Consider the following 13,872-nt stretch of genomic DNA (forward strand, 5'->3'; position numbering starts at 1 on the left):
CACGCACTCTCTAAATCAACCCCCGGACACAGGACCCGCAGGCCGACTGGAGCCAGGAACAGTTGGCCACGTAAATCACCCCAGAGAGCTACGGGCTGAGCTTGCCTCAGCCTCTCCCTCAGCTCCAAGCCGGGGGCGAGTGGGGAATACTGGACAGGGTGCAATGAGTCACCGTGCCCCTCCCCAAACCCCCGCCTGTCTGTCTGTCCCATCTACCGCTTACGTCTTGCCTCTTGTCAACCTGCTGGGGCAGAAGCTGCTAGTTCCTAGGTGGGCAGGACAGCCAGCGCAGCGGGGCCCCTCGCGGCCAGAGCCTCTGGGGCTGCCACCATCCAAACAGCCACTCACAAAAGCAGCTCAAGGTGAATTTGCAGAGTTAAAATACTCTGCCCACGCTGCACGGGGCTCGGCTCCTCCGCCACGCACTGGTCCCACCCAGGGGGAAGGGAAGGAAAGGGTTCAGGACGCGCTAGGCTGACTGGCCCACCACCAAGCTAGCAACAGACAGGAAAGCACGATGGAAGGGCTGGAAGCTTTCACTTGGGGCAGCTTTGCCATCTCCTCTTTCCTGCCTCTCTGCCCAGAGGCAGGGTACAGAATTGAATGCAAGGGGCTCCTGTCCTGGGGGGGAAGTTAGCCACCGGCGTGGCTGCATCCGTGCCAATGGCTAGCAAAGTGTCCTGGACTGCTCTGCCAGCAGGGACGACCGATCATCTGGTCTGAACCTCCCACATTACACAGGCCACAGCCCAGCCATGAATTAACGCGTTGGAACTAGAGCAGCCCTCGTTAGAAAAGTGTCCGCTCTCGATTTAAAAATTGCCAGGGATGGAGAATCCAGCCCAGCCCAGCCCTCAGTAGCTTGTTCCAACTCCCTGTTAAAAACCATGACTCATCCCCAGTCCAACTTGTCCAGCTTCCCTTCCGGCCGGGGGGTTGTTACACATCTTTATCTGCTAGATGGACGAGCCTCATCAAAACTCTGCCCCCATCCAGGTCCTAACAGACCGATCCACTCAGGCTTTCACCTTCTCTTTGCTGGACTAAACGTCTTGAACTGGCCGGGTCTACCACGAAAAGCATGTTCTCCCAGCCTGTATCGTTCTCCCGGCTCCTCTCTATAATTTATTAACATCCTTCTTGAACTGCTGGCACCAGAACAGGACACCGGATTCCCGGCAGTAGTCAGATCACTGCCAAATACAAAGGCAATACAGGTCATCCGTCCCCACCCTGTTTATGCACCCAAGGATCATATTGGCCCTTCTGGCCGTGGGGTTGCACTGGGAGCTCTTGTTCAGCTCATTACCCAGCATAAGCCCCAAGTCTTCTGAGCCCCTGCTTCCCAGGGCACAGTCCCCCATCCTGCAGGCCTGGCTGATGCTCTTTGTTCCTAGATGTGTCATTTACCAGTAACCATATTAAATGTATATTGTTGGCTTGCACCAAGCGATCCAGACAGCTCTGTACCAATGACTGTCCCCTTCAGTATTTACCACTCCCGCAATCTTTGGGTCATCTGCAAACTTGATCAGTGATTTCATGTATTCTTCCAGGTCATGGATACAAATGTTAACTAGCGTAGGGCCAAGAACTGATCCCTGCAGGCCCCTACTAGACACACTCCCGCTCAATGATTTCCTGTTTACAGTTCCATTGAGACCTACCAATCAGTCAGTTTAACCCATTTAGCATGTGTTATGTAGATTTTATATTGTTCTAGTTTTTAAAATCAAAATGTTGTGCAGAACGTCTTACCGAAGTCTATGCTACCAGTGCTATTCCCTTTATCATCCAACCTTGTAATCGCATCAGAAATATCTGTATCAAGTTAGTCAGACAGGGTCTATTTTCCATAAAGCCATGTTGATTGGTATTAATTATATTACCCTCCCTTAATTCTATATTAATCCAGTCCCGTCTCAGCCATTCCCATTACTTTGCCTGAGATCAACATCAGGCTGACAGGTCTGTAATTACCTGGGTTGGCCTATTTACCCTTTCCAGATACTGTCACATGAACTTTCTTCCAGTCCTCTGGGACTTCCCCAGTGCCTGAAGTGGTATTGGAAAAAAAAACAAAACAAAAAAACCAACATTAATGGTCGATTGAGCTCCTCGGCCAGCTCTTTTAAGACCCTTGGGTGCAAATTATCTGGACCTGCCAATTTAAAAACAGCTAACTTCAGCAGCTGATGCTGAATGCACTTCTGAGGTACTATTGGAATTGAAAGTGTTTCATCATATGATGACTAGATCATATCTAGGTGTTTCCCCCCCAAATACCAAACCAATATTTCCTAAACACTTCTCCCTGTGCTGCATCATCATTGACAACTGGAGGTGCTGCTCCAGTGCAAGTAGTGACTGGCACCAGTGTGGCCACCTACAGTAGGGGTTTGTGCTGGTGGCTAAAGCCCCCACATAGACAAGCCCTAAGAGAAAGGAGGAAGAGCTACTCCGTCTCCCACCAGCCTTCTGGTCACTTGCGTTATTAAAGCTTTAATCTGACTAACCTTGAAGCTTTAATGGGTCCCTCACCCACCCAACCCAGATTTGCTACTGCTCCGCCTTCCCAGCCTAGGTTTAAAGATCTGAGGGATGAACCTTTCCGATTCTGCCTGGCTTATGTCTCTCTGTGGTTAGCCTTTCCTTTCATCTCTGGAGCAGAGCCAGCACGTAACCATGCTGAATACGCAGTCTGACATCACACGGGCACTCGGTGAAACAAACAGAGACCGCGCGAAGGTACGAAACGGAGATGCTAGAACATTCACCTCGGGTTTCCTTGGTTACGCTATAGCAGCACTGGAGGTGTGCAGGGGGGGACAACAGGTAACTCGGATCACTGCTAGCAGGGGACAGGCCTGCACGGCAAAATTTCCTCCTCAAGAGGCAAAAGAAATATACACTGGAACATTACTTCAGCCTGAACGGAGGACTGGCTTCCTCCCAAACAGCTCGCAGACGCCGTTATTTTCCTAGCATGCTTCATTTGGGACCCAACTTCCTGAGCCGTTACTGCACCATGCCAGCAATTATGGGAGGCCATTTTAAGTTGATGCATTAAATGAGCCATGTCACAGCACGCACACTTCTGAGCACAATTCTCTCCTGCACCCTAGCAGCTGAATAGAGCCACAAGGATCATTAAACTCCACTGTATCTTGCTGTGGTGGAGGGCAGGGGTGCGTCACGAAGGGTTAAAGAATAGCTTCCGTCAGTCCTTACACTTTGAACGCTTGATCTCCTGCCTTGGCAGGCATTCCCGGGAACGTCACTCTGTAGTGAGCCAGAGGTGCTGTTTAACTGACAGACACCACCAATCGCTCTCCTGCAAGCAACCTGTGCTCTGGGGACTGAGTTCTGAAATGCAGCTGAGGAACCATGCAGTGCAATCTGTGCTCCAGATCTCCTTGGGATGGGGGGGAGGGTTGTAATGAACCCAAAATGCAGCAGCGAATGCTGAAGTCAGCATGCCGAGTGGGGAGCTGCATGGCAAGCTGCAGGGGACAGCCAGACCCCTCCAAAGAGCCCCTGTTTTCTCAGAATACTCCGGGGCTATTCTCACGCCTCCACCGTGCCAAGCCAGGAGAATGATGCCCTGCAGCTTGCTGGGTAAGGCAGGCTGGAAAACAGGAATTCTCCTTCATGAAAAATGCTGAGGTTCCATCACGTTTCCATTCCACACTGGAACAAAACCGAGAGCAAGAGAAAGGCGCGCACACCAAAAGACCCAAAAGCCTGGTGCTTCTGGCACTCACCTGGGATGCGGGAGACCCAACTTGGAGTCCCTGCTCCAAGTCAGGCAGAGAAGGGATACCTGGATCTCCCACGTGCCTTAATCACCAGGCTAGGAGGGGGTGGGTCTCTGTCTCCCTCCCTCCCATCCTGGACCCGAGAAATCTCCTCAACAAACTTTTCATCAGAATGTTTTGGTGTTGATAAATTGGTATTTTCCAACGAAGAAACAGCGAGGGAAACAATTCCCAACCTGCTCTCAGCAGAGGTCCTGTCTGTGGGAGAGTGATTCCTGCCACCCACTAGCACCCACCGAAGCTTTCAAATGAACTTCTCTTCCTTGTCCGTTTGTGAGGCTGCAGGTTTGTGAGGCTGCAGCAGTAGATGAAGAGAACTTCCCCAGCTCAGACGAAGTTCTACCTGGCTGTTTGTAGCATGACAAAACATATGGACTTCTCCTCCTGTAAAAGAGAAAGTATGTTGCCCCAGGCAAATGGGCAAATAGGGTTTGCACGGCTGGTTTAATGAGCGAACATGACTCTCCGGGTTCAGGTGGCCAAGAAAAGCAACCCTGGACATGGAGAAGGTCAAGTAATCAATGCAGAGATTTAGGAAAGGGTGAAGGATGGTGCGGCTGTTCAGTGCTAGCCAGGAACCCGGGGAATAGTCCATGTGCTACCACAGAGTCCCTGAGTAACCTTGGGAAAGTCACTTAGTCTCTCTGCCCCTCATTGCCTCATCTGTAAAATGGGGAGAATACACCCACCGGGGGATTGAGAGGCGCTCGGATGCTGCGGTCGTTGGGGCCAGGTAAGGACTTAAGAGGTTCCCTGACACCGTGCTGAAAATCATCCACCATCATGAACCCCAGACCTTGCGTTTCACCCGAGGTGCCAGTTTTCTTCCTAAAGACAAAGGTCTGGTCCAGCTGAGACCGGAGCCAGCACAAAGCGCACTCTCGCTGTGATTCTTTAAGAGCAGCTGCAACAAGCAAAGGAGAATAAAATGCAACCCAGAGTTCACCTCTGTTGGAAACATGAATCAGCTCGCTAAGCCCTGGGATGACCAAATACAGAACCAAAATTTCTGGTTTTCAGTCTTGATTTCCAGGAATCTCAGTAAGCCAGCAGTTTTGACCGGTGTTAATGCAACACCTCTACAGAAAGGTTCCACAAGCTCGGCTAGAAATCCTTATTCTTAAGCATTGTGAAATTCACAATGCCCGAGAGCAGTCTGTGGGGCGCTCAAGGCCAGAACCCAATAAAAAACTAGATTTTTGAATGTCCACAGTTTGGCTTCAGTTCATAGATTCCCCAGTTCATCTACTCCAAAAAGGCAGCTGACAGCCAAAGCTTCCTGAAATGTCATTTTAAAATGCACTGAACTCTAGGAGCGCATTCACTGAATGAACAAGGCCACCTCTACACTGCTGTTGTGTTCGCAGAGCCGTTGCAGTACTTTGATAATCAAGGCTCTGAGTCAGATGTACAGCAAACACGGTCACCCCAGGGCTCACTGCAGAGGCTGGCTAGGGGGAGGAGTGCTCAGGGTCAGAGTCTGGATGTTTTACAGATTGGCTGGTATTGACCAGACTGTTCCTTCCTTGCAATAAACCAGCTGGGATTTGTGGGAGGGACCACGGGCAGCTACGGCTGCCAGGTGTCCTGTTTTCGACTTGACCACCACTAGAAGTCCAGTTGGTGGGGGTGGCAGGCTCCCTACCTGGCTCCCCAGAAGCAGCAACATGTCCCTCAGCTCCCAGGCAGAGGCGCACCCAGAGGAACTCACGCACCAGTTCCGCAGCTCCCATTGGCCGGGAACTGCAGCTAATGGGAGATGCAGGGGCGGTGCCTGCAGGCAGGGGCAATGCACAGAACTGCCTGGCCACACCTCCGCCTAGGAGTCAAAGGACATGTCGCCACTTCTGGGAGCCCCCAGGGTAAGCACTGCCAGGAGCCCGCACTCCCTCCCATACCCCAATCCCAGCCCAGAGCCCCCTCCTGCACCCAAACTCCTTCCCAGAGCCTGCACCCCACACCCTCTCCTGAGCTTCTTCCCACACCCAATCTCCCTCCCAGAGCTGGCACCCTGCACCCCCCCACATCACAACCCTCTGCCCCAGCCCACAGCCCCCTCCCACACCCTGAACCCCTCATTTCTGGCCCCACCCTGGAGCCCGCACCCCCACCCCAGAGCCTGTACCCCCTCCCACACCCCAACCCCCATCTCAGCTCAGAGCCCCCTCCTGCACCCCAAATCCCTCATCCTTGGCCCCACCCCAGAGCTCACAGCCCAACCCCCGACCCAGCCCGGAGCCTCCTCCCACACCCTGAACCCCTCATTTCTGGCCCAACCCTGGCGGGGCTTCAGAGCAAGGGTGTTTGGTTTTGTGCGATTAGAAAGTTAGCAACCCTCTGGGCGGTGGGTATCGAAGGCCAGGGAAGGCTAAGCCTCCCCTAACCCCGGCCGTGGCCCCCCCCTCACCCCCCCCCTCCCCTGAAGCTGGTGGGGACTCAGCTCCAGCTCGCAGCCTGGAGCTCAGGGCTTGGGCTGGCGGATAGATGCTGGAGCAGCTTGGGCCAGCCAGTGGCCTGGGGCAGCTTTGGCCAGCCTAGCGGCAGGCTGGCCACGGCTCCTCCAGCCACGGGCTTGGGCGGAACTAGGGGCTAGCCTCCCTGAAGGTGGGGCTCACCCACCACCCATGGGACACAACTCCCTGTTGTAAAAGCGCCAGGCGGTGGCATTCACATACACTCTTAGTAATGCTGATTCCATGCCTTTCGGGTACAATGATCTTACCTATTTCTTTAAGGTGCCAAGCTCATTTCTGGGTGCCAGAGAAATGGCCCCGTTCCCCCCCAGTGGCTGCAGACCTAGCACCCCAGGACAGAGAGAAAGTGGACAATGACTAAAAACAAAAGTTAAATTGCAGAGTCTTCTCCTGGCCGAGGCTATGAGACCCATCCAGCATCAACACCGGCCTCAAAAGGAGATTCCAATAATCCAATAATCCAAGCCACTGGATATTAGGTCTTTTTTAACATGCTTCAACTTTATGCATCCCTGCTGCTAGACAGCAAGAGGCGCAGGGAGCTAACAAACGGAGTTTCTCAAACAAAAGACACTTTTTCTACGGACAGTGCAAACAGACGCCCCCCTCCTGCCACTGGCTGGGGCCTGGTGCCCAATTCGCTCAGGAAGTCAAATTCCAGGAGTAACCTCAGAGCGTGGTAACAGGACGAGTCAGTGGCCCTTGGGGGAACAGCAAAGCAAAGGTGCTTAGCAGCTGGGGCAAGCTTCTCAGTCCAACCCCTAGGTTGATACTGAGCGACAGTGACAGCAGCACCTGTCGGGTCAGGCTCCCCCTCGCACACCTGGTCTACCTCTGGGGCAAGAGGCTCCCCCAAGGGAGCCCTGAGCATTCGCTGCGGCCCAGAGCCACCCGCATTAACCCAGGCGGGCAGCTGGAGCAGGGCCTGGGGAGAGCCAGCACCCAGGCCAGGCTGATGCAAGACAAGATGGATGTACGAGCGGGGCCGGGTTCCGGCTGCCACGGGCATCGCCACTTTCAGTTTCCTGACCCTTGTTCATTTAAATCTTGCTCTCAGAACAGCCACCAGCCGCTGCCTGGCTCAAGAGAGACAGGCGCCAGGGCAGCCAGCACCCATGGGAGCAGCTAGCAGCCCCCCCAGTCTGACCCCAGCACCCATGGGTGCAGCTAGCAGCCCCCCCAGTCTGGCCCCAGCACCTATGGGAGCAGCTAGCAGCCCCCCCAGTCTGGCCCCAGCACCCTTGGGAGCAGCCAGCCACCCAGCCAGCCCGGAGCTACTCCTAGCAGCCTGGCCCCAGCACCCATGGGTGCAGCTACCAGCCCCCCGGTCTGACCCCAGCACCCATGGGTGCAGCTGCTTCCCCCTATCCCTGCGCCTCCAAGCGGTCTGACCCAAGCACCCGAGGGGGGCACCCATGGGAGCAGCACCCCGGGGGCCCCCGAGCCCCGCCCCTTTGCACCCGTCCCCGCGGGGACCCCCGCCAGGCTCCCCAGCTCACCTGCGGGGACCGGGCTCCCAGGCGGGGGGCGGCGTCGGCGGCTCCGGCTGCCTGGGGCGCTCGGCCTCCTGCTCCCTCCGTGGCGGACCAGAAACCTGCGGCCCCTCCGCCCCGCCCCTCCGCGGGACACGTCACGGCGCCGCTGGCCAATGGCGCTCCGCTTTTGCTCATTATTCACGAGGGGACTTGACCCTTTGGCCAATCAGCACCTCACAGCCCCGAGGCTCATTAATTATTCATGAGTTGCCGGGGGGGTGCCCCAGGTGGCTGTTCCGGCATGGATCTTCCCCTCCCGCCGCATGGCCGGGCCAGGGGAGAGGGGAGCCCGGAGGCTCCGGGGGGGGGAGCGGCAAGTGCCGGGAATGTCCATGCGGGAAACTCAGCTGAGTTCCGGGCAGGTCCTGACATCAGCGCGGCGGGGCTGCCGCTGTCACCGCCCCTTAAAGGGCCAGGGGCACATGGGGGGGCTGAGCCTGGGGGGGCACATGAGGGAGGGAGTACATGGGGGGGGCTGAACCGAGGGGCGGGGGCACATGGGGGACGTGGGGGGCTGAGCCTGGGAGGAGGGGCAAAGTGGGGGTGGGGGGCACATGAGGGAGGGAGTATATGGGGGGGGGCTGAACCTAGGGGCGGGGGGACATGGGGGGCTGAGCCTGGGAGGAGGGGCAAAGTGGGGGTGGGGGGCACATGGTGGTGGGGGCCCATGGGGACTGGACTGGATGGGGGCATACATGGGGAGGGTGAGACTGGGGGGCAGGGACACAGGGATGGGGATCATGGGGGGCTGAGCAGGGACTCGGTTTCTTTCCCCGGCGAGGCCTCCTCCCTGGTGGGATTGGAGCCTGCGTCTCCTGGGTGTCCGTGAGCATTACCCCCAACTCCTCCCTCCCCCTCACTATCCCCACTGTGAAATCGGGGCAGCCCTGGGCCGGGCAGCAGACATCCAGAGCGGAGAAGCAGCTGCCTCTGGGGCTGGGTGCATAGAGTTGCCAACAGTCCCTTATTCCCGCATCTCAGTCCAACAAGACCGGGAGTTGCTGAGTGCTGCGAAAAGCAGCAAGAAACACCCCTGGTGAAGGGAGGTGAGTGCTGCTTAAGGTTATTATTAAAAATGGTGACGATGATAATACCGGAGGAGGGGTGGGGCTGATCTCATCTGAGCTCCATGCCAGAGTGGGCCCAGTGCCTCGCGTCTCCTGCATCAGAGCCGGCTCTCAGGCTGCTGTCTGTTTTTGGTGCCTCCAGGGGATTGCCTTCCTGCCCCGCTGCACCAGCCTGGTCAGGGGCACACACAGGACGTCCCTGCCCCTTGCACCGGAGCGTGGGGGACCCCCAGGCAGGACTGTTCAGTACGAGACCAGAGACGTCTCTCTGGTTGTCCTCTAGGAGCCATGCAGGGTGCGAGGAAGCCGGGCCCTCACCAGTGTCCCTCCCACTTCAGAAAAGCCAGAGATGTTAAGTCCAGAAGGGACCATTATGTCCTAACCTGACCTCCTGCACAACTTAGGCCGGGTAACCTACCCCACTGCCCCCTGCATCCAGCCCATATCCGGGGATTGAGCTAGAGTGTGTGTTTGAGGAACCCCAACCTTGATCACTATGGAGCAATTTCTGATGAGGATGTGTCAGCTTCCCTCGTGGCACATCCTCTGTTTGAAACCCAGGTCCAGCGGTGGTTGTTCAAGTGCCTACGGAAGGAGCCCGTAACAGACAAGCTCTTAGCGGCACCACAATGTCACACCCTGGATGGTGGTGTCGTTTGGGGAACTCAAACCAAAGGAACCGATCAAGATTTCATGCTCAGTTCGATCGGCGCTCTGAGTGCTGGCAGCGTGTCATGTGGCGGAACGGACTGGATTTGTGCTGCTCGCTGGTGGTGCGGTGTGTCCTTTTTTGCAGATGATACATCTTCTGTTGGCGCGTAGGCATCAGCGGCAGGTAAGTGTCCACAACAATGTTGGACAGAGAATTTCAGCTCCACGCTCCCAAGGGCTCCAAGATGCTGCCCACCCTACGGGGTAGAACAGCTCGTGGCAGAAGACCAAGGTCCAGAACCTTGGAGCTGGGCCCCCAGACCCGCTTGGGCAAGTGCGGTCAAGTACTCTGGAGAACACTGATGAGTTCACCTCCATAGGCTGCAAGCAGAGTTCAGACAGTCACAGCGAACTGTACGTTCTTCCATGAACAGGTTTCGCTGTCTCCTGCACAAAGTGTATGTCTCGCCAATCATAGAACTGGAAGGGACCTCGAGAGGTCATCTCGTCCAGTCCCCTGCATTCATGGCAGGATTAAGTATTATCTAGACCATCCCTGACAGGTGTTTATCCAACCTGCTCTTAAAAATTCCCAATGATGGGGATTCCACAACCTCCCTAGGGATGCAAAACCGTCTTTGCACTGAGCCAGAGTTCGTGATCTGTCCCTCCTGTGTAGTGCCTGCAATGCTGCTCCCGTCAGAAACCAGGGCCCTTTCACCGGCTGACTCGTCTGCACCAAATCCTCAGCATAAAGTGGTTTGACTCTGTGCGAAATATCTCAATCTCACAGCGACCGGGCCTTCCTGCCATCGCTCATCGTACCCATACCAGACCTTCTGCTTCTTCTGGGCTCTGGCCAGATTCTCCCTGGCCAGGCCCCTGAGTTCAGCCAGTCTCTCTCGGAAGATCAGGGCATACTCCACCACTGACTCTCCATCGGGAGTGGCCTTCCCCTCCCACTCGTCTCTCATCAGGTCCAGGGGGCCCCTCACCCTCCTTCCATATAACAGTTCGAAAGGCGAAAATCCGGTAGACTCCTGGGGCACCTCCCTGTACGCGAACAGCAGGTGAGGTAAGTACTTGTCCCAATCCTGCGGGTGCTGGTTCATAAAGGTTTTCAGCATCATCTTTAGCGTCCCGTTAAACCTCTCCACCAGCCCATTGGACTGGGGGTGATAAGCTGAGGCCCAGTTGTGCCGGACCCCACATTTCTCCCACAAGCACCGGAGCAGGGCCGACATGAAGTTGGAGCCTTGGTCTGTCAAGACTTCCTTGGGGAACCCCACTCGGCTGAAAATGGTCAGGAACGCATACGCCACGGTGTCTGCTTCAATGGAAGCTAAGGGCACTGCCCCGGGGTAGCGGGTGGCAAAATCTACCACCACCAGAATGTATTTCTTCCCCGACCGGGTCGTCTTGCTCAGAGGTCCCACTATGTCCATGGCCACCATCTGGAAAGGCTCCTCTATGATGGGCAAAGGTTTCAAAGGCGCTTTCCCCTTGTCCCGGGCCTTCCCCACTCTCTGAGAGGGGTCACAGGATCGGCAATACTGCCGGACGGTGGTGAAGACCCCAGCACAGTAAAAGTTCTGTAGCAACCTCTGCCGGGTGCGCCGGATTCCCTGGTGCCCTGCGAGGGGGATGTCATGGGCCAGGTACAGTAGCTTGCGGCGATACTTCTGGGGGACCACCAGCTGCCTCCTGATCCCACAGGACTCTACTTCCCTTGTGGGAGCCCATTCTCGGTACAGGAACCCCTTCTCCCATAAGAACCTCTCCTGGAAACCCCTCCTCATGGTCCGTACCACCCTGAGGTCAGCCAGGTCCCTGAGCTTCCTCAAGGAGGGATCTTTCCTCAACTCGGCCTGGAACTCAGCGGCTGGGGAAGGGATGGGGCCCGGTTCCCTCTCATTGGCCGGGTCTGAGGCCACAGCCTCTCTGGGGCGTGCCCCTCGGCGCTCCCTCCCCACCAGGGTAGGGTCCTGCGCCTCTGGTGTGGTACCCTCCCCGAGGGCAGGGTGCGATGCCCCTCGCCGGCTCTGGCTACGGGTCACAACCAGGGCGGTCTGGGGTTGCTTGGCCAGTCCTCTAGGTTTCCCCCCATCAAAACCTCAGTGGGCAAATGGTGGTGTACCCCCACATCCTTGGGGCCCTCCTTGGCCCCCCATTTCAGGTGTACCCTTGCCACGGGCACCTTAAATGGGGTCCCGCCCACCCCCGTCAGGGTCAGGTAGGTGTTGGGCACCACCCGATCTGGGGCCACCACTTTGGGCTGGGTCAGCGTCACCTCCGCGCCTGTATCCCAGTATCCATTGACCTTCCTCCCATCCACCTCCAGGGGAACAAGGCACTCTCTCCGGAGGGACAGCCCCGCGCCCACCCTGTAAACCAAGCACCCTGAGTGCAGAGCCTCCAGCCCTCTGGCGGGGCTGGCCGGGGATACTCTTCCCTCCTGAGCAGGTGGTAAGCTGGCAGCCCCCCTTGCCTGGGCCGTCTTCCCCTCGTCCAGCTGGGTCCCTACCTAGTTAACCCTGGGTAGGCTGGGTCTGCTCAGTCTGTCCCTGAGCCTGGGGCACTGGGTCCGTACGTGGCCTCTCTGGCCACAGTGATAGCAGCTCAGGTCACGTTGGTCCCCTCGAGCGGGTCGGAGGGGCCCGACGCCAGGCGTTCCCCTTGGGAGGGGGTTCTCCCTATTTCCCCGCTGGGAGGTCCCATGGTGATTCTCTCTCTGCATCGGGGGGGGCCTGTTCTTTTGGGACTCCTCCCGGCTACCCCCTGACCGACCGTTCACAAACTCGTCGGCCAGCTGCCCTGCGTGCTGGGGGTTCGCGAGCTTTTTGTCCACCAGCCACAGCCTCAGGTCGGAAGGGCACTGTTCATACAGTTGTTCCAGTACGATTAGGTCAAGCAGGTCCTCTTTAGTTTGGGCCCCCGCTGTCCACTTGCGGGCATATCCCTGCATCCGGTTGACCAGTTGTAGGTAGGTGACCTCAGGCGTTTTACGCTGACTCCGGAACCTTCTCCGGTACATCTCGGGGGTCAGCCCAAACTCACGGAGCAGGGCCTGTTTGAACAGTTCGTAGTCCCCTGCCTCCGCCCCTGTCATCCGGCTGTAGACCTCCACGGCTTTGGGGTCCAGTAAGGGGGTGAGGAACTGGAGCCTGTCTGCAGGGTCAACCCTGTGCATCTCGCAGGCATTCTCAAAGGCCGTCAGGAAGCTATCCATGTCCTCCCCCTCCTTCCGCTGGGCCAGGAAGCACTTATCAAAGCTCCTTGCAGTCTTGGGTCCCCCCGCACTCACCGCAGCCGGGGCCCCACTGCTCCTCAGCCTGGCCAGCTCCAGTTCATGCTGCCTCTGTTTCTCCTTCTCCTGACGCTCCCTCTCCTTCTCCTCCTGCTCATGTTGACGTTGTTTTTCATGATCCTCCAGCTCCCTCATTTTCATCTCCCTCTCCCATTCCAGCCGCATCCGCTCCAGGGATGGGGAGCTCCGCCGGGAGGATCCCCTGCTGGCTGCTGGGGTCAGGGTGCCCTCGGTATTCGCTGGGCTTCCCCCAACCCCTCCCCCAGGCCAAGGTAGGAAGGGTCTCGGGATGTTCTGGGCAGCAGTCTGACCCCTCCCAGCCCGGTCAGGCCCCAGGGCCCACGCTGTGTCCGCCGGGCGGCTTCCCTCAGGGACAGGGATCGGGTCATCCAAGCGATCCCTCTCCTCCAGCTGGGCAATCAGCTGTTCCTTGGTGGACCTCCCAATGCGCAGCCCCCTCTGCCTGCACAGCTCCACCAGGTCGCTCTTAAGGCGTTTAGCGTACATCTCCCTGCTGGCCACTCACAGGCCGGGCAGCTTTCTACGGTTTCCAGGAAAAACCCCTCGTGTGCCAGTCCTTCTTGAGGTCACCACCTCTTTGCCAGGGTCGAGCTGCAGACTCCTCCGCCCCTGGGACCGCTCGCTGCAATCCCGCGGGGGACCCTGTTACTGCAAAAGTCCTTCTCTCTGGTCACACACTCCCAGGGGTTAACCGCCCCCTGAAACCATCTCTCTCTGAATCTTCAGCACACCTGGTCCCCGTCAATCCCCCTTCGTTTTACTGCTCCCCAGTCACTTACTGCAGGAAGCGCCGTCCACGGGATGCAGTACATCCCACCGCTGCCACCAGTTTTCACAGAGTGTGGGGGAGTCCAGGCCCTGCACCCCTCTTCCTGGGATTCACTGAGACTCTCAGCCAGCCAGTAAAATGGAAGATTTATTGGACAATAGGAACACAGTCTAAAACAGAGCTTGTGGGTATAACCAGGACCCCTCAGTCAAGTCCTTCTGGGGGAGCAG

The 13,872-nt window shown here is 57.2% G+C and overlaps 1 protein-coding gene across 7 annotated transcripts in view; it reads right to left on the minus strand.

Annotated features, from left to right (window-relative positions):
* STAT3 (signal transducer and activator of transcription 3) overlaps window positions 1-7,953 on the minus strand; it is a 33,815-nt gene extending 25,862 nt beyond the window's left edge. Inside the window, exons 1-2 of one of the 7 annotated variants that reach the window (XM_037886628.2) lie at window positions 7,792-7,900; window positions 6,541-6,614 (exon numbers count right to left, since the gene is read on the minus strand). The gene's annotated coding sequence lies outside the window, so the exon portion shown is untranslated. Of the gene's footprint in view, window positions 1-1,980; window positions 2,056-2,777; window positions 4,009-6,540; window positions 6,615-7,791 lie in introns of those variants that run through there. The other 6 variants (XM_037886631.2, XM_043537047.1, XM_037886627.2 and 3 more) reach the window with 6 other exon arrangements.
* Window positions 7,954-13,872: the final 5,919 nt, after the last annotated feature.

Source organism: Chelonia mydas, chromosome 27, assembly GCF_015237465.2.
Source record: "Chelonia mydas isolate rCheMyd1 chromosome 27, rCheMyd1.pri.v2, whole genome shotgun sequence".
Taxonomy (NCBI): Eukaryota; Metazoa; Chordata; order Testudines; family Cheloniidae; genus Chelonia; species Chelonia mydas.